Raw genomic sequence first — 20241 nt, 5'->3', positions numbered from 1 at the left:
TGTTACTTTGCTAATGTTGTCATGAGAAAGTGCTACAAAGTGGATGATATTGCTTAAAATAAATCTATGTTCTCACAATTTTTAAAGCTAAATTTTTGAGATAGAAGTGTCAATACTATTGATTTATTTTCCCTAATGCTGCTGTTATTTTGAAGAGAACTGTTTTCTACAGGGGTCTTCTTTTGGTTATACCTCTGTATATGTTTGTATCCAAATTTTATTTTCTTAAAACAACACAAGTTATATTGGACTAGGACACATATGAACAATCAAACTTAACATACTTGCAGATTTATGTATTCTGTCTCCAAGCATCTGCATGATCTGCGTTACTGAGGTTGGAACTCTGTCAATGTATCCTAGCACAACACAGTTCAGCACATAAAACAGCCCAACATTCTGGTTTGATGTTCCTTAAAAAAACAAAAAAACAAAAAACAAAAACAAAACAAAACAAAAAACCTTTAACTACTAATGTTTACATTACACATCTTTCTCTAAGTGAAGTTACTATATTATACCATGGTTATATCTTGACAGAGGACTCATAAAAATCACTCAGGTACTGGTAAAGGGAGATTTGAGGTTTATCTTATAAATCATGTCTTGAAAATTCTTAAATTGTTCCATTTTGTGTTTTCATGATTATATATTTAATAAGGCACTTTAGTTGGGCTAATGCTATATGTGAAAGATTGTGTATATACTTATATATATGTACACATACATTTATATGAGATTTTTTCCCATTTATACATTGACAAAGATAAATTACACAATTACATGATATTTTATTGTTGGTTAATCCACTTGAGTAAAATTTGATATTCAGTGCACAAAAGCCTAATGGCTTAAGTCCTTACGTTACACTTGGAGGATGGTTCATGTCCCAGCTTCTCCACATTCCATCTAGCTCTCTGTGGCATGGGAAAGCAGAAGAGGATAGCCCAAGCCTAGGGATGGACATAGCTCCTGGTTCCTAGTTTCAGAAGGGATCAGCTCTAGCTTTTGAGGCCACTTGGTAATGAATCAGCAGACAAAGGGTTCTTCTCTCTGTCTCTCCTTATTTCTATAATTCTGACTTTCCAAATATATATATTACAAATATACATATTCCAAGCATATATAAATATATGTGTGTAAATACACACACAAATGATATAATATAACAATAAGATTATTTTATTATGTTATATTATATACAATATGTTATATTATTATATTATATTATATTACATTATATCATGTGTATTATATATGCACAGATCTTTATATATAAATATATATATACAAATCTTAAATAAGTTATATTCATACCAGTCCTATTTTGCAAGGGATTTTATGAGCTAAGTGGGTCCGAGCAAGGGATAGGATAAATCTTTGCTTAATTGACTGTTAGTAATCTGTTTCAGAAGGAAACTAAATATCGCTTTACCTGGCATATAAGTAATAAGCCCAAAGTTAAAGTTTAAGTAACTTGAGAAAATATAACATAAGGTAAAAATGAAACTTAGCAACTGAAACAACAATATCAAAAAGAAAATGATTTCTTCTACTGGGACCATGGGAGAAAGCAATTTGTGCCATTTTCTAGAAGCAACTGATGATGTTTTGGGGTTGTGATGCATGTATATTTACTGAGCATATAACCATATGTGTATATGTGTAAGTGTGTGTGCTACACTTGAAGTTCTTTCCAGATTAAATTGGCTTCTTTGGATCAGGATTTTCTTATGAAATTTCTTCCATTGATTTCTGGAAAGTATAACTCATTCATATACTTTTATTAATCACTTTATTATAATTTCCCAGATACTTTATATGCAATGGTAGATGAGCTAGACTGAACACTCCTTAAGGAGTAAAAAAAAGAGCACATATTTTTAATTTAGAATATATTCTTTTTCTTTTTCCAGATTAATTTTTGTTACAAAGACAGATTAACAGAGAGAAATACAGACAGACGGAAGTAAAGTTCTTCCATCTGCTGATTTACTCCCCAAATGGCTGCAACAATGGGTGCAGGATTCCATGCAGGTGTAAAATCTCAAGGCTTTGGGTCATTCTCAACTGCTTTCCAGGTCATAAGTAGTGAGTTGGGTGGGAAGTGGACATGACCCAGCACCCATATTGCATCCCAGTGCTTGCAAGGTGGAGATTTAGCCACTTAGCCATCTTGCCAGGCCCACTCCATTTATTCTTGAAGACAATATTGTGCAGTCAACCACCCCTCCTTTAAGAATGAAGGGACCTTTTCTATGTATGAATTTAATCCACCCACTGCCTTTTTTTACATTTGGCTTATGGGTTAATTTACAGCAAGAATATTCTGAATTAGCATCTCCCAACTTTTGTCCTGAGGATGTTGATTTATATTCAACGATTTTTTCATCCAAAACAACAACAGGAGGACATAAAGACAATGTAATCAATTTTTTGAAACAAATTGTAATTAACATGTAATGATTGTCTTAATTTATATATTATCATCATCTTAATATAGTTTTAATCAACGTAGTTTTAATCAGCCATTACCTGTTCTTACTTGCCAGTTCCACTTTATCAGTAAATGTTGTAAATAACATTCCTGACTTTGATTGATTTTGGGTTGGAAGAATACTTAAACCTCTCTTTTACTTCCTCATAGAACCAAGGTTTCCCTTGCTTTACTTTCTTTTGTGTTTTTCCTAATAGTCATACTTGCTGAAATAAATACTAAGTTTAGAGCAATTCCTTTTTCGAGATATTTTAAACTTCATGGAAAGACCTTCCCTAAAATATCTAAAACGAAAATTTCTTTACACCAATTTATTTCATTTTGCAAGTTGAAAATTTTGTTAGAGTGTGATTTGACCACATACAAAGTGTTGTTAGTATATAATTTATGGATTATTTTCTAGAATTAAACTTACCTCCATTACTTTGTTAAGGCTGGAAAACAGAATTTACCTAAAAAATATGACATGATGCTACAGTAACTCAAAAAGTTATGATAAATTCATTGCAAAGCATTGCCCACTCCACAAACATTTTATAAAACACAATACTGTAAAGATGATAGATAATGTATAATAGAAAGTGAGGTATGGCAAACATTGAACTAAATATATTTTTTAAGGAAAGGCTAGACCTTTTATTTAGTGAAATACACTTTTAGAATACTTTAATTTCAACACTACTTAGAAACCTCAAAGATTCCCCAGACAAATGTCATTCCCTATGGAAATACTCCTTACTGTTCAATTTACTTCATGAGGGCCCGGAGCAGTGGCCTAGCAGCTAAAGTCTACACTTTGAATGCTCCAGTATCCCACATGGGCACCAGTTCTAATCCCAACAACTCCACTTCTCATCCAGCTCCCAACTTGTGGCTTGGGAAAACAGTTGAGGACAGATCTAGGACTTGAGACCCTGCACCCACGTGGGAGACCTGGAGGAAGTTCCTGGCTACTGGCTTCAGACTGGAGCAGCACCGTTTGTTGCGGTCACTTGGGGAGTGAATGATCAGACGGAAGATCTTCCTCTCTGCCCCTCTCTGCCTCTCCTCCTCTCTGTACATCTGACTGTGCAATAAAAAATAAAAATAAATCTTCAAAAAATTTACTTCATGTAAACTATTGTAAAAAAAGTCAGTATTTCTAAAGATTTCCCCCCAAAATTATCTTTGTTAGGTAATATTACATTTTGTCCTATTTCTGAAATTAGAAAGATTATTTAAGTCATGAGCTATTTTTTCATTTCTTATCATCAAAACTATGAATCCCACTTTCACTCATGTATTCTAATGTGCAGTTTATTTCTTGAATCACATAAACACCTAAAATAACTTAATATATTTTAAAATAAATATGTTTATTTTTAACATATCACCATTATATACACAAAAGTAACCATAAGTTATGTATTCAACTCAAGGAATTTGGAGTTAAATGTGTCTTGTCATAACCCAACAAATAAAGCACAAAAATGATATTGTACAAAATGTCACTTGATAAAATTATTCATTTGGTTTTCACTCTTAAGAGGCAACCACAAATGTGCTTTCTGTCACAACTAAGTAGCATAAAGAGCAACTGGAGGGAGACTGCCTCTCTGAGGAAAGGGAATGCTCCAATTTTTTTTTTTTCACCAGTGCTTAGGATAGTAGGTAAGGAAAAAAGAATTCTCATATAGTTAGCAACAGGGAGATTCAGGCAAAATATGAATAAACATAATCATCTCCTTTACATATATTTATGAAGAATGATAACCATGCAACTTTGAGAGATTTACAACTTTTCATTCCTGTGCAATCATTATAATATTGGTTGACAGAAATGAGTGCCAAATTTCCATTTATTAAACACTAATATTAATTCCTCGCTACTTCTTCTTTCGTAACTGCCTTAATCACAGAGCTGTTGCTACCCCGTCACTGTTCTGAGCAGGTGTGTTTACTCCTCACTGCACTTACATGGACATGATTTCCCCAGTGAGTAACTCAGTGCTATGAGGATTCCGCTCTGCACATTACACTTCCAAAATAAATCAGTGTGATGTTTTTATTTGTTTGTTGCCTTTTAGATGCATCAGTCCAGAGCATCAGCCAGGATAATTCTGTAAGGTAAAGGAGCCCTGTCTCTTCCTGAACGCTTACCTCAACAACTCTGTCTCTTACCAACTAAAATTTGTAGCTAATTTTATTCCCCTAAATATCTTTCAGATCAACTAACTTTATGTCCTCTGAACAAACATCACGTCCATTCAGAACTTCTCATTTGAAATATTGTAACAGTTTCCTAGCAACTGATATCCTTTGTGCATGTTGCCCAACCTCCAGTCTAAACATGTCACATCTCTGTCTAATGTCCTTAATTACATCCAAATACTACGATGGTAAAGATGACACTGCTAATCACAGTCCGTAAGTCCCTGTTCCTACAAAACCCTGCTCTGTGACAGCACTTTCTTCATCCTTTCCAGTTTAAACCTGTGAACCACATTTCCCTCTCCTAACGCTCCTTTGCAAATACTCTTTGTCTCCTCTATCACTCTAATTAAAGCCTCGTCTTCCTTCAGATAAAACCGAACTTCAGACCCATAGCAAGTTTTCTAGATATCAAATCTCTTTCATTTAAGTCTCATATAAAGAACCCTATACATGATTGCAATGATTGTGTCTCATTTATTCTCATTTAATCACTTGCTAAGGTCTCATCTCTCTAATGTAAAGGAAGCAGTCACACCTATAATTTATTAACCCCCCAAACCCAATATAGTATGCAGCATATCAAAGAAGGTTGATACATAAATTATTAGATTGATTAATTAAACCATTTATAGTGAAATTCAAGTTGTACCTGATCGGTACTTAATAAAGTGACCAAAGAGGATAAACATGTAATAAATTTACAAATTATCAGTTTGACTATCAACAAAGAAATTAGTTAAAAAAGCACTTTGTATTACCATTGCTGTATCCAATAGGCAGTTTACTGACTAGATTGAGAATGTAATTACTAATTCGTTCCTTGCTAATAATCCTGGTAAAACGGTGAGAGACGGGCCAAGTGCTTGGGTTCCTGCACCCACATGTGAGACCCAGAGACATCTCTGGCTCCAGGTTTTGGATTGGTCCAGCTCTGGCTGCTGCAGCCATTCATGCAATGAACCAGTAGATGGAAGATTTCTCCATGTTCCTCTCCTTAGTGCTACAAGATAGTTTTGTATTTGAAATAAAAATAAATTTTAAAAATCGCTGCAACCCTTGTAAATTTCTTTAAGGAATACTTTTTAAAAAATTGGAGTATCAAAATACATCATTGATTTTCCTATTAAGGATACTAAACAAGAGAATTTATCAGAGAAGTATCTAGTCTGTATTTTCAGGATATATATAAAAGCTACATGACCTTGAAAACCTGACCAAATATGGATGGAATAAATATGGTTAGAGAAGAAAATATCTAAGAAGAGCACATTTTGCTAAACTTACTCAAATGTTTAGGGATAGGAAAGAGTTGAAGTTAAGGGTAGAAAAAGTTGACATGGAAGGACAGAGAGTTTACTTTCTGCTGCCAGATACTTTTCCTCTGTAGTCTCCAATACATTCTGACAGTAAAACTGGATTTTATGAAAGACCAAAAAAAAAAAAAAAACAAAAAAAAAACCTTATAGCAATCAACAGGTGAATATTGAGCATAAGATATGACTCTTCCAAGTAAGCCAGGAACCTAAGATATATTACAATGCCTACAAGGGGTTACCATTGCAGAATTGTAAGCAGCAGATGACCTGATGAGAGAAGGAGAAAGAGGGGTGGAGAGAGAGAGAGAGAGAGAGAAAGAGAGAGAGATCTATCAATTGATTTGTATAAGCTCACAGAAAATAGTATTTGTCGCATTACAAAGGCTTTTCCAGTCTTTAAGAAAAAGTGAACAAAATTAATTTTGTTGTTATATGGAAACTATATATTGTCATCACTGTATTGCTATATTTTATCATTTACTATGTAACATTTTTATATTACTGTGTTACACATAGCTTTTTTTGGGAACAATGCTGTTACCTGATTTTGTAGTGTATCAACTGTGAGATAGTTAATTTTGTATGTCAGAATATCTAGTTGTTGAGTCAATCGGGTTTTTGGAAAGTAGTTTTTTCTGGACATGTCTGGAACTGTTTTTCCAGAGAATGTTAGCACCTAAATACACAGGATGATAATAGAATCACACTCTCATAAGGTCAGACATAGTCACATATGTACAGAGCTGCACAAAAAAGATAGAAGATAACAAATTAACAACTTTTATGTAACCTGTTGGGGTAGGATATCCATCCTTCTCTATTTCAAGCATGTGTCTTATGACAGTGTTCCTTCCTTATCAGACCTATAGCCTATACTGGAAGTTATACCATGTACTGAATCTCAACTTTCCAGATTTGGACTGTGTTAAATGACTAACTTTCCTGGGTCTCCGTCATTGAGACAGAATGTCATGTCTCCGGCTCTGTAATCACACATGCCAGTGTCCCCTTCGCATGCAGCTCATGCACGAGTACTTCAGAACGAATCAGTAACTACATCGTGGCAGCAAGATGTTAGATTTTAACTTTGCCTATATCTACAATGCCATGATACACTTAAACAGAATAATTCTAAACTTGTCACTCTATAAAGGACTATACTATTGTGATAATATGGCAGGCAGTGATTGGATGGGTAAATGGGGAGGGAACAGAAGGAGCGGGAGGCAGGTATTCCTATACGTACAAAAAGGTATCATGGAACATAAGACAAAAATCTGGATAGAAAGTCCATCACATTTGCTAAAATTTTCAATAACATTTGTAGCCCTTTACATATATCCATAAATGTTTCATTGGTTCTATTTATAAATTCCATATATATATATATATATATATATATATATATATATATATATAATGTATTCAGTCCTTTGCATCGATGATGGCTTACAGTCTTCATGATTTAAGGAAAAGATGAACAAATGCATTATTTCAAAAAGTGTAACAAAACAGTATGGATATTTTGGAAAAGATACTTTAAATGCAGAGTAAAAATAAAGCAAGGAGCAAAACTGCACAAGCTCATGTGCTTGGCACAGGAGATAATGTTAGAGCGGGAGCGTTGCGATAGATGAACTCATGGAGAAGGACTATGTATCGGGTTGTGTACTTAAGAATAAAACAACAGTTTTCAATGCCTTGTTATAAAACATAGCAAGGGTGGGAATAAATATTTGCCTTTTTTGTCTTCTTTTGCTCTGATAATTTACAAGGATTTTGTTTTAATTGTAATAACGGCAAGGGAGAAAATAAAGAGATTGGCATTAAACCTGTAAGTGCAATATGTTCAGGGTATCAAGCAAATTATGCTAATGAAACAGGGCGTACAGGGGAGAAAGGAGATTTTATTCTATATTTACCTATGTGAGTATATTTATAATTGAAAAATCTGAGCTCACACAAACTGCCGAATTCAATGGTCATTGCCAGGTATAAGATAAATTGAGAAATGTTTGTAAAAGAGTGTATATATTCAGTTATAACATCAATGTATTTTAGGGATATAGTGTATAACATGAAAATATGTGTAATAGCCCTGCGTTATCTATTTTTAATTTGGTACGAGAACAGATTTTAAGTGCCTTCACTACACAAACACACAGATGGCAAGTGTAAATGATAATGTATATATTAATCACTTTGACTATGGTAATAGTTATAAAAAGTGTGCTGCTATGATTTGAATGGGCCCACCAGAGCTCAATTTCACATTTAATCCCCATTGTGAGTTATTAAGCAATGGGCCAAAGAAGGTATTTAAGAAGTAATTCAGATATGTAGAGTGGGTTTTTCATGAACAAATGGGTCAATAGTTTTATGAAAGCCAATTTGTCTCTCTTACATGAATCCTACTTGCTATGTAATAACCTATATTGCCTCAAAAGTTTACAGAGAGTCCCCACCAGGAGGAAGGACTCTCATTAATATAGCTCTTCAGCTGTCATTAATGAAATAAAATTTTTATTCTTTACTGATTACCTAAGATAGAGTTTATAGCAATATAAAACGAACAAGTAGGAGCTTTCAATTGTTCTTTAATTCTGTTTTCCATGAACTTTTGAAATGCCTGCATGTATGTATAGGAAATTTTTATAGGCTTAAATCTGATAATAAACTATTTTATTTGGTAATTAAATAGTTCTTATTATCTTATTTAAAAAGGAAGCATTTGTTTTTAGTGCATCCATTAACATGCATCCATATGGAAACATCTGAGTCAAGTCCTTTCTTTTTTTTGTGAGTTGCAACCACCACCCCTATTTATCACAACCCTTCCAAAATGACCTTTCAATAATAACCTCACTTGCGACCTTTACTGAGCATTGACTTTGATTTTGTTGCATAGCCAATTATAACAGTAAGCATATTCTGGCAGAAAGATCTGAAAATGGACTTTCAATCAGTATTTTTTTTTTAATTTGAAGTTGTTTTTGATGCTTAAGATTGTGCTGGAGTTAAATTCTAAGATAAAGCTAATAATCTCAGCAATTTTCTGTGTGAATCAAAACACACACGTCCAATCAGTTGAGATTGTATTAAGGCAAGTGCATTGCCTGCAAAATTGAGATAAAACCTTTGTACTTGTTTCCTCCTTGCTTCACAATAGTCTAATTTTATATAATACGGTTTGGAGCTGTAATTACACAAGAAAAGTTTCTTCCTATCTCTAGATCGTTTCATACTCATTTTTTTCTGAAAAAGTCATTCTGAAAAAAACACAGTATTTAAAACTCCATTGGAATGGTGATTTTTTTTCTAAGTAATTTTTTGTTAAGTGATTTATTTTCTTTCATTTGTGTGTGTGTGCGGTGTGTGTTTTAAAAGATCTATTTAGTTTTACTTGGAAAGCAGAATTTTAGAGTGAGTCTTCAATCTTGTGTTTCACTCTCCAGATTGCTGGAATGGTGAGAGCTGAACTAATTCAAGGCTGGAAGTCAAGCGCTTCTTCAGGCAACCTCAGCTGCTTCACAGGCCGTAAGCAGGGATTGGAAGTGAAGTAGCCTGGACACTAACTGGCACCCACAGGGGTCAGTGGTGTCCCAGGACCAGGTATTAGATTGCTGTAGTCCCAGAGAGATATTTAGTCTACAATTTAAAACTTTGCTTAAATAATCATGGGAAACCAATTCCAACATGAATGTCAATCTCCCGTCATTCTGTTTATATCTCATGTGCATGCAATAAATTTTGATATTTATACCATCTTACAATACTATGTATTTCTATTTTTCCCATCAAACATTAGTATATTTTAGTTCTTAGTGATTAATTTTAAGACATATTTACTAGTGTTTAAAGAAATCATGTTTCAGGCTGTGTAGACTTACGTCTATTTTCTAATAAAACTGCATATTGCTTGCAGGTAGCCTTTTTTGTCTCCTTTCTGTTTTAAGTGAAGACTGACCTGAGATGCATATTTAACATATACGTGGAAACAGTGCCATCTACTGTCTATGCTTGATTCAACCTTGACAATTAAAGAAGGCTCATGCTGTTAGGCAAAAGGGTGCAAAAAATTTAGATTTTATACTCTCTGCATAATATTTACATCTTTGAATATCATCTCTGAATATCTCCTACTGAAAAGTCATGTTTAAAACAGTTCTGTGTGGTGAATATCCTAACCTTTCCATTTCCAAGCAATGGAGAGAAGGAAAATTTGTCACCAACATCGATGGCGTAGTGACAGTCAGCTGTATTTATTGTGGTGCCACACAGCAATGCGTAGTTGTTGCTTAGAAAAGTGATTGTGCAGTTTGTGACATGATACAGTAAGATAAACCTACACCCGCTGTGCCAGCATCGCATGTGGGTGCTGATTCTTCTCACAACTGCTCCGCATCCTGTCCAGCTCAGGGCTCAGTCCTTGAGCCTCTACTCACGTGTGAGATCCCTGCCTTCAACCAGTGCTACTGAGGTTGAGGGGTCAGTTGGAACATCTCTCTTTCTGTCTCTGCTTCTCTCTGTACATATTCTTTCCACATAAAAATAAATAAAAATTTTAAAAGAAAAAATATATTTCTCTTCGTTTGAGGAAAATCGTAAGATTTGAAGCCTGTGTGTAAGTCTAATCACTGCTATAACATAATATGTCCTTGAAGGTAAAATTTAGCCTAAGGAGAAACATCATGTGCTATAAATTTAAGAGAAAATTAAATCTTTATTATAAGAATCATAATATTCTTTTATGAATGACATTTAAAATTCGAATATATATAACTCAAACATTTTTAAGAATTATTAAAATTTAAACAAAAATTATAAATAAGAAAATTATTTAGCTGGTATATTTTTGTAATAAGCATTTTCTGAAATGCTGTCATTAGAGATAGACAAAATTTTAACAGCATAGCAAATGCTGACAAATCTGAAAAATAAAATATATACCTTTATTGAGGTTTTATCATTAACAAAATAGGAATACGGACATCTATATTAGTAAAAAATAAATTAACACTATATATTGCAGCATAAAATATAATTGACCACATTAGTAAAAAAAAAATGCATGTAACTGCTTCAATATTCCCAGACGAACTATATAATGAGTTCTACCTCTGCAGGGTTACACATGATAGAATGAATTTTTTTAAGATTTTTTTTTTTTTTTTTTTTTTTTTAGTGCAAAGTCAGATATACAGAGAGGAAAGACAGAGAAGAAGATCCTCCATCCTCCATCTACTGATTCACTCCCCAAGTGAACACAATGGCCCGTGCTGTGCTTTCCGATGCCAGGAGGCAGGATCCTCTTCTGGGTCTCCTACGCAGGTGCAGGGTCCCAAGACTTTGGGCCGTCCTTGACTGCTTTCCCAGGCCACAAGCAGGGAGCTGGATGGGAAGTGGGGCTGCCAGGTTTAGAACCGGCGCCCATATGGGATCATGGAGCCTGCAAGGCGACGACTTTAACTACTAGGCTACCACACCGGTCCTGATAGAATGAGTTTTAATACGGAAGTGACTATATGAAAGCACATACAGAGAGACTTAACAAAACTGAGGGAACCATCACATCACAAAAAAAAATTCTGACCCTGCGTGAACAACAAACAGAACTGAAGTGACCCTGGGCTGCCTTGCAATCTAGGAAATACTGGGCAAGTATGTCAGAGACTTTTAGGTGACAAAGTCAGTTGATAAAATGATCTTTGTTTCCTGGGGAAAAAATTGACCTTCCTTTCCCTGTCACGTTCATCATTCTTGAACAGGAAGCATCTTGTGGCAGAGTTCTCTGGCATGCCCGAGGGAATTGGCTGCAAAGCAACACCTTGTGCTCCACGGCAACTCCATTCCTGGAGTGGGCAATCTGCAGAGCTTATGCTCAGGGTCTCCTGGAGAAGGCTTTAGATACGAGACAGCGTGCGAATCCCTGCTGTCAGGGGTTTTTGTTTGTCAAGGGTGCTGTCTCACCCCAGAAAACATTATTTCTGGATGATGAACAGGTGTTTCAGAAGGGTTGAAAGATCGAGACAGTAGACTGAAGGAAGAACTGTTCTAACGCATGGGAGCAAGCATTGCCAAACCCTCTGCAGTTCAGACTAGAACAGAGAACCCAAGGAAGGAAACATTTGATCTTGGAGCCATTCATGACTTGATGTGCTTAGATATGAGCCTGGTTCTTTATGCCATTGAACTATGTGGTTCTTAGGCATGTGGACTGGGACTTGAATTTCATGACTAAAGTTATATATAAAACTTTTATAAAAGTTCATATACACATATAAACTTATATAAAGTTTTATATACATATATATGTAACTCTATATATCTGTATACACACATATAAAAATTTATCTAAACATAAATATTAGTTATCCTAATGTTTCCAATTTGGGGGGAGAAATGTTAACTAATAAATTTGTTCTAATGTTTCCCACTATAAAATAATTTAATTTTTCCTAACAATTTTCTTAAGATTTAATTTTTTTAATTGTGGTTGGAAATTCAGATACACAGAGAAGAGATGAGGCAGAGAGGAAGAGTTTCCATCCATTGATTCACTCCCCAAGTGACCGCAATGGCTAGAACTACATCGATTTGAAGCCAGGAGCCCAGAGCCTCTTCTGGGTCACCCATGTGGGTGCAGGGTCCCAAGGCTTTGGGCTGTCCTTAACTCCCTTTCTAGGCCACAAGCAGGGAGCTGGATGGGCCACAGGGCTGCCAGAATTAGATCTGGCACCCATATGGGATCCTGGTGAGTGAGAGGCGAGGACTTCAGTCGCTAGGCTACTGCGCTGGGCTCTTCTAACATTATTTTTTACCATGTGATTTTCAACCTGCCTCTTTACTCATTGCCCAACATGTTCTTTGATGCCAAGAAACATATTCTCCTTTTAAAGCAGACCATTATTCATGCAATGACCTAATTTTTGCATGAGTAGAAGAAAAGTGAGTTAGTTTCAGACATCATTAATCTTATATGCATCTTATTAAACAACCTTTTTTTGTTTTCATAATTCATTTTTTAAGTTGGTTAACAAAGGTTTCTGATCTTTATTATGTGGGAAAAAGTTTTAGATGAAGAATTCACTTTTTATGTATCTGCATTTGTTTTAAGTGAAGAGGGCGGGGATCCTAAGGTGTTATGTGTTTACTGCTTTTTTGTGCTTTCACAAACAATTCTGTTAATTTACTATTTAAACAGTAGGTATGATTTTAAAATATTTACACATAGACCATTACTGGATTTAGTGGGGAAAAACTGAACAGGACTAATGTATGTATATTTCTTGGTCGATCTTTTTATTACTCCTATGAATAAGCTTTGCTTTTTTTCTAGATAAAAAAGTGGACATCTGGAAACCATAACCCTCTATGTTCACAATTCATGATCTCCAATTAAGATAGTTCCCCCCATAATTTGCAGTAAGGAAGTTCATAGGTTGAGTTTTGTTAGCCTGCTTAGGTTCCTACATCCTTATTTGAATCACTGTTCCTCTGGGAATGGAGTGTGATCGCTGGCCAAATCAAAATGTAGAACTCTACAGCAATAGAGTACAAAAGAAAATAAAGATTTACTCTGGGGCCCGGCGGCATGGCTTAGCGGCTAAAGTCCTCACCTTGAACGCCCCGGGATCCCATATGGACGCCGGTTCTAATCCCGGCAGCCCCACTTCCCATCCAGCTCCCTGCTTGTGGCCTAGGAAAGCAGTCGAGGACGGCCTAAAGCTTTGGAACCCTGCACCCAAGTGGGAGACCAGGAAGAACTTCCTGGTCTCCCACTTCGGATTGGCACAGCACCGGCTGTTGCGCGCACTTGGGGAGTGAATCATCAGATGGAAGATCTTCCTCTTTGTCTCTCCTCCTCTCTGTATATTTGACTTTGTAATAAAATAAAAATAAATCTTTAAAAAAAAGAGATTTACTCTAGAATGATTACAAGGGACATATTCCGAAGAGCCAGTGAGCAAAGGGCGAGATGAATAAATTTTATTTACGTTTTTGAAAATAAAGAAATTCTTTCTGGTTTGGAATTAGAAAGAATTGAAAATTTCTTTTGGGAAGACAAATGCTAAATGTGAAACCCATAAAAAGCAATTGAAGTCTCAGATAAAATGGAAAAGGAAGTGGGGGGGGGGGAATAGGCACAGAAAAACACAGATATACTTTATATTAAAATTACAATTCATTCAACTTTAGTGGCAGTTGACAAGTAATATTTTATTGATATATCATTATTGATTAGGAATGATCTGAAACTTTAACTGGTGTGTTTTCAACTTAGTGTTACTCTCCTGGTTACGTAAACTATTTCCAATCCAATTCCACTACTACTAACTGAGTGAAAACCAAGATCGAATTAAAGTCAAGACATATAGGTCAAGAAATGTTTATATGTACTTTCTAAAATACTTTTATTCTAATATATTTACCACATATGCCCAGTGATCTTCTGTTTAAAGTTTTCTTTTGTTTTAAAGCTTTATTTACTTGGAAGACACAGTGATGAAGCAGCTAAAGAGTTACAATGATAGACATCTTTTACTTGTTTATTCCCCCAAATGATTGATAGGATCCAAGCTGGTCCATTCCCAGACAGGGAGTCAGGAATTCCATCCTGGTCTAGCATGTAGGTAGCAGTGGTTCAGGTACTTAGGCCAATTTCAGGTAGCCTGAACTGCATTAATAGGAAGCTGGAACATAGGCAGTGTTTAAACTCCAGCCAGGCTCAGCTCTCATATGGGTAGCTGGTGCTGCAGACAGCGGCTTCACTTGCTGTTTCACAACAATGGTCCCAACAACCAAAGTTCTTAAAACAGGCATAACAACAAAAATAGTGACAGTGAGAATTACCTGAAAAAGAGACTGATTTTCAGTACTTCTTAAAGTGTGATCATACATGAAAGTTTTTTTTGTTAAATTTTCTCATTTGTTCCATGTTTTTTTCTACATAATTTCAACCCTGTTTCTAGAGCGATCAAGGTGTTATATAACTCAAGCATATTGGCACCATACATGGAGTGATCTGAACAGGAAATTTGAAGTAAGGGTTCATTCTTACAAACTTCTTGCACACCTGCTTAAAGAAGTTGCTATTTATTTTGTTCTACCAATTTGTTACACTTTTTAAAAAAGCTAAATTATGGCACCTTCAGACACATTTCCTTTCTATACTACTCAATACCTTAGAAGATACTACTCAATACCTTAGAAGAAAGTAAGATAAGTATGGACACTCCTACAGCAAGATTCATGTATTTTCAAAGTAAGTAATTATCAAAATTTAAAACAGAAATACTCCATCTGTTAGCCACTGTGATTTTGAATAATTACTTCAGATTTTGCCTTGTGTCGGATGCTGCAGAAAAAGTCGAACAGTTAAAGCAAAACCCAATTCTCAGGTCCTTAAAGAAAAGACAAAAAACAGGCTAGGGATATTTTACTTAGGACTATTGATGTAAGAGATTTTTTTAAGATTTATTTTTTATTTTTATTGCAAAGTCAGATATACAGAGAGGAAGAGAGACAGAGAGGAAGATCTTCCAAGTCATAGCAACGGCTGTAGCTGAGCCAATTAGAAATAAGCAGCTAGGAGCCTCTTCTGGATCTCCCACGCGGGTGCAGGGTCCCAAGACTTTGGGCTGTCCTCGACTGATTTCCCAGGCCTCACGGAGGGAGCTGGATGAGAACTGGGACTGCTGGGTTTACAACTGGCTCTCATATGGGAACGTGGTGCTAGACTACTGCACCGGGCCCTATATGAGAGAATGTTAATCAAGTGAATAAATAAAAGGTGGGGATTTTTTTCAAGATTTATTTATTTTTATTCCAAAGTCAGATTTACAAAGAGGAGATTCAGAACGGAGAAATATTCTGTCCACTAATTCACTCTCCAAGTGACCTCAACAGCCAGGCTAGGATTAGAATCAGTACCCATATGGGATCCCAGCAGATGCCAGGCAAAAATTGTAACAACTAGGCTACCTGGCTCAAGTTGGAGAGGTTTTGAATGCTGTGGTAAACCTGTGGAAAAAAATAACTGGAGAAAATAACAAAGATGGTGTTCAAAAGGATTAAAAAATTAATGCCTGCTACTTTTTTTTTTTAAAGTAGTTGAATGCTTCCATTCTTTTTTTTTTTTTTAAGATATTATTATTATTGGAAAGCCGGATATACAGAGAGGAGAAGAGACAGAGAGGAAGATCTTCCATCCGATGATTCACTCCCCAAGTGAGCCGCAACGGGCCGGTGCGCGCCGATCCGAAGCCGGGAACCAGGAACCTCCTCCGGGTCTCCCACGCGGGTGCAGGGTCCCAATGCATTGGGCCGTCCTCGACTGCTTTCCCAGGCCACAAGCAGGGAGCTGGATGGGAAGTGGAGCTGCCGGGATTAGAACCGGCGCCCATATGGGATCCCGGGGCTTTCAAGGCGAGGACTTTAGCCGCTAGGCCACGCCGTCGGGCCCAATGCCTGCTACTTTTGACTAGAAGAAGTTACATTACAACTCTCACATCAGGACCGGGCTCTTCCTCTCTCTTCTATCTTTTACTTTTATTTTTATTTTCATTCCTTCTCTCCCTTCTTCCTTCCTTCCCTCCTTTTTCTCTTCTTTTAACCATCTTATACTTTATTGTGTTCATATTATGGTGATAATAATATAAATAGAAAACATTTCATTTTGTTTATAGATACCATTCTGAAAATATGATTTTTCCATCTGTCCCTCTTTATCTCCCTTTATCACAATCATTTTCCCCCATTCTTTTTTCTTTCTCTTTCTTTCTTTCTTTCTTTCTTTCTTTCTTTCTTTCTTCTTTCTTTCTTTCTTTCTTTCTGTCTGTCTTTCTTTCTTTCTTTCTTTCTGTCTTTCTTTCTTTCCCGCCCTCCCTCCTCCCCTCCCATCCTTGCCTCTTGCCTTTTTCCTTTTCTTCCTTCCATGCTTCCTTTTTTTTTTTTTTTTGACATGGTGGATTTTTTTTTTTCATTCTGAATGATTAAGTGTCCAATGTCATGCCTCAGTGAAAACAGAGTTCAATGAATTTATTGTCTAAAACATTTTAAAACATTAACAAGGTGGAAAGTACAATGGTGTCAGTATTATACATATGGAAGGTTGCCTGGGTGGAAAGCATCAACATGCTAATGACATGAATATTCTCTCTTGCCACCCTTGTCCTTCAGGCGGGCTTCCACAATTCCACTTTGCCCTTCTTGTTAAACAGGAGGCTATGGAGATTTGGTCCTTGCAGAGTTGTATCTATCGGCATTACATTTCAGCTTTCCCAACAGGTGAACTATGGATCTCCACCCCATCTTAAAATACAAGAAAGCTAGATGTTGGTAGCCTTCATGTGAAAAACCTTACTCTCTATAAACTCTAGCAAAATGTACATGAGGAAATTATGTAATCTATCGGATGCCTTTTAAAATTTAATTGTGCCAATTATCATCAAAGGAAGCTAGTGGATATTCATGTTGTTTGCAGCAAGCTTCTCTTGTAATCAAATACAGCTTAAATAAGGTGGGAACCTATAACTCTACAATAAGAATTGGTAATATTATCAACATAAGCAATAATATAGAACACTGATTATTTCCTTACTATATATTTACTGTATTCCATTCAGTATTATTGATACCTGTTGGATTTAGAATGAATGAATTCCATTTTAAACATAAGAAATAGGAATCTGAGATATTAAATAACATGTTTCAAGATATTTGGAAAATTTCAAGCGAAGTTGTGAGTATGGATGACTGTTTCTGTACATTTGTTAGTTTTTTTTAAGATTTATTTATTTTATTAAAAACCAGATATACAGAGATGAAGAGAGACAGAGAGGAAGATCTTCCGTCCGATGATTCACTCCCCAAGTGACCGCATTGGCTTGTGCTGTGCCAATCCGATGCCGGGACCCAGGTACTTCTTCCTGGTCTCCTACGCAGATGTAGGGCCATCCTCAACTGCTTTCCCAGGCCACAAGCAGGGAGCTGGATGGGAAGTGGAGCTGCCGGGATTGGAACCGGCGCCCATATGGGAGTTCAAGGCGAGGACTTTAACCGCAAGGCCACGCTGCCAGGCCCTATTTCTGTACATTTACTAGTATTAAGCACTGTCATACATTCCATAACAACTCAGCTCTTCATTTGAAAATAATTCTACTAAAATATACCACATAATCCAATTTTCTTCTAGTGAAGTTACTCTCCAGAGAAATTCTGAGTTCCCATCCTAAATATGCAATTTTTGCCAGTTAAAAGTTAAATGTAGCTTTTGAGTTTTTTTTTTTTCTCAGCCTACATATGGTTACAATTTATAGCATATCCAAGGTACATAAATTTTAGTGTTCCTATTTTTTCATAACGTTATTTTTGCCAAATCACAACTCTTTAATTCTTACCTAATGCAAATCTTCATAAGCCAAATCCAACATACTGATAGTTTTAGAGACAAAATACTGCCTAGATTTGGAGCTATCATGTTGAATTAACTTTATTCTTTGCAGAACTCAGTTTCTTGGAACCACTTTATTTAGATTCTTCTAGTAAAATATATAAATTGATAAAAGACAAAATCAGAAAAAACTGGCCAACTTGTGCAAAGGGCAAACTGTTTGAGAAGGATTTACAATTTGACTATATAAGGTCTGAGAGTCTGGGCAAGTTATTGAGACTGTTAATATTATTTTGCTAGAGCAGAAGTTAGATGTATTCTACAATGGAGTTACTATCTAGACATTCAAACAGCAGTTAGATATTTGTCTCCTGTGATTTGATTTATTTATTAAGTGTTTCCTGAAACTCTTTACAAGTATGTGGATTGTTATAAAGATATTCTTTTATAATTTAAAATCAAAGAGAAAAACCTGGATTTTAAAATGAAGGCTGCATTGTGTCAGAGAGTACATATGGGATTTGTCCTTTTATGAGTGACATATTTCACTGAGTATACTGTTCTCTAATTGGGACCATCTTGTTTTAAATGGCATAATTTCATTCTTTTTAATGACCAAGTAGTATTCCATAGAGTATAGCTACCACTATTTCTTTAACCCCTCCTCTGTGGATGGACAGCTGGGTTGCTTTCACATTTTTGCTTCTTTAGATTGTACTTCAGGCCCTAGTGAACCCTGTTCATAGGACGGAAAGAAAATGTAAAAAAGACACAATTAAACATATGAGTAACTGCAAATCTGTTTCATTTCACTGTTTGATCTTCATAACATTTGAGCAGTTTCCACTGACTGGAAATAGAGAAGGTGAATGAGCTAATGAGAGAGAATAATTAAGTTTGATTTGAATCTCCATAGACATGTAGTCTGAGAAGTTAGATTGTATTATAGATGGAAATGCTTGACTGCTAAACCAGTGCTAGGTAAAATCTGAAGTATCTAAGCCTCCAGTTTTCAGCCTTAGTCTTGTGTGACTCATCATTCAGACTTTGAGAGTCTACTGAAAGTTGTGTACCTCCATTCTTTCATTGTATAGAAATGGAAGAATTAGCTCTTAATTATATAAGATATACTTGCATATGTGGTGATCAGTTTCCTAGGCACACATTGGTGACTCTTTTGTTCAAAATTATGGGATCCTGAGCTGCCAGTACTATAAGTATGAATATACATAGTAAGCAAGAGAGTCAACATGATGAGAGGGTAGAGAATATACAAAAATCAGTGAAAAATCCATTTATATAAATATTTCTAATTGTATCAAGCTCTGAAAAAAAAGTAAATGAACACTCTGAAATGAAATGACTTGGAGTAATGTTAGATGCTTGTTCTTAAAAACTTCTTTCTGAAAAATTGAAGCTTGTAATGTACCATGATTTGCCTGTGTCAAAAAGATTTAGCAATATATTGAATTGAAGCAGTCACAGAAATTAAAGGTAAGGGTGAGCTTAAATGTTCAGGAAGCAAATTTCTGACATTTCAGACCTAGACAAGAAAAATTCTCATGTAAGATCCTCTATGTTATTTGTGCAGAATAGTTATAATGAAACAATAGCAACGTTGAATTTTACCTGTGGGATTCGTCAAAGGTGTGATCTACAAAAACTTAGTTTATTGAATCACCAATTGAGAACAGCTGCATACTAAGCAGGAATTGGTTCTGGAATTCATGAGACCAAGAATTCAGTCTTTCTTGTTTCCTGCTGAACAGTTATGAAGTGCATAATCAAAGTTATAAACAGCATCAATACAGTCAAGAATTTGTGTAAGCATTGTGTTGCCC

Source organism: Ochotona princeps, chromosome 3, assembly GCF_030435755.1.
Source record: "Ochotona princeps isolate mOchPri1 chromosome 3, mOchPri1.hap1, whole genome shotgun sequence".
Taxonomy (NCBI): domain Eukaryota; kingdom Metazoa; phylum Chordata; class Mammalia; order Lagomorpha; family Ochotonidae; genus Ochotona; species Ochotona princeps.
The sequence above is the reverse complement of the archived record's forward strand: the minus strand, read 5'-3'. Positions refer to the sequence as shown.